This window comes from Halyomorpha halys, unplaced genomic scaffold (genome assembly GCF_000696795.3).
Source record: "Halyomorpha halys isolate HHAL.00 unplaced genomic scaffold, Hhal_1.1 Scaffold763.1, whole genome shotgun sequence".
Taxonomy (NCBI): domain Eukaryota; kingdom Metazoa; phylum Arthropoda; class Insecta; order Hemiptera; family Pentatomidae; genus Halyomorpha; species Halyomorpha halys.
This window is the reverse complement of record NW_027105865.1, coordinates 213,666-214,306: the sequence shown is the minus strand read 5'-3', so window position 1 is coordinate 214,306 and position 641 is coordinate 213,666. Positions and strand designations below refer to the sequence as shown.

At 35.4% G+C, this 641-nt stretch overlaps 1 protein-coding gene across 4 annotated transcripts in view; it reads left to right on the top strand.

Annotated features, from left to right (window-relative positions):
- LOC106685975 (uncharacterized) overlaps positions 1 to 641 on the top strand; it is an 11,278-nt gene that overhangs the window by 7,406 nt on the left and 3,231 nt on the right. The gene's annotated exons all lie outside the window — the stretch shown is intronic.

The window sequence follows — 641 nt, the reverse complement described above, 5'->3', positions numbered from 1 at the left end:
TCCGGGGTAGGAAAGTTGTGTTTAAACAGATTAATTTTTTGAGCATTTACATGTATTCTATAATATATAATTCATTTTATTAAATTAATAACATTAATTGCATATTAATCTACCATACACTCTCTCTATTCTGAAGTAATTAAAACCTAGAGGGTATGATTTAGCTATGACATGAGATTGTAACTTCGTTGATAAATCAATAAAAATCCAAAATTACGTATTAAAAGTATTTTCACATCAGTTAATATTATACGTGAGGGGTAACGGTAGCAGGTTGGTAACTGGGCTGTTTGCCAACCCATAGATTTCGACTTAGATCCCGCCCTACCCGGGATTTTTTCAAGCAAAAAATTATGCAATACTCACTCACAATCTCCCCCCAAGCATTTGTGAGGCCCGTCAGCCCGTCAGCAATGGGTGGCACTCACAAAAATAGGCGTAGGAATGACGGACCCACCTTATGGAAACCACGTCAGGAAACGCACGATGTATTTCTAAAGTACATTGCGCGAGGCCTAGGACCTCCACGGTCTGTTGTGCGAATGAAAAAAAAAAAGAAAATATACATAAATTAATTTTTTAATTATTTTCTCCAGAAATAGTCTGAAATTTTCATTTATTTGAAAGTTAAAAGGATCTTG